Here is a 660-nt window from a genome sequence, read left to right as displayed (position 1 = left end):
ATTAGCTGCTGAATGCTACAGAGGAGATTCCTTTCTTTTTGGAACACTGATGACATCACGAGCACAGTGCTCTCTGCTGACATCTCTGTCCATTTTAGCAACCGTGCATAGCAGATGTATGCTAAGGGCAGCATGGTGGCTCAGTGGTTAGCACTGCTGGGGACTTGGGTTCAAAGCCCACTAAGGACAACAATAAATAAAGCGTTATTATTATTATAATAACGTCAGCAGAGAGAACTGTGCTCGGGATGGCATCAGAGAGCATTCCAAAAAGAAAAGAATTTCCTCTGTAGTATTCAGCAGCTAATAAGTACAGGAAGGATTAAGATTTTTTTTTAATAGAAGTAATTTACAAATATGTTTAACTTTCTGCCACCAGTTGATTTAAAAGAAAGGTTACCCCTTTAAGACCCTATAACAGTGGTCTCCAACCTGCGGACCTCCAGATGTTGCAAAACTACAACTCCCAGCATGCCCGGACAGCCAACGGCTGTCCGGGCATGCTGGGAGTTGTAGTTTTGCAACATCTGGAGGTCCGCAGTTTGAAGACCACTTCCCAATAAACTGGACACTACAAAGGCTATTATATATGGCTGCTCTTCTATACTGGGATCATTGCCTATGGCTCTTATGTCTACAGAGAAGGATTCCACAACTCCC

The sequence above is a fragment of the Hyla sarda genome, chromosome 13, assembly GCF_029499605.1.
Source record: "Hyla sarda isolate aHylSar1 chromosome 13, aHylSar1.hap1, whole genome shotgun sequence".
NCBI classification, from domain to species: domain Eukaryota; kingdom Metazoa; phylum Chordata; class Amphibia; order Anura; family Hylidae; genus Hyla; species Hyla sarda.
This window is presented reverse-complemented; position numbering follows the sequence as displayed.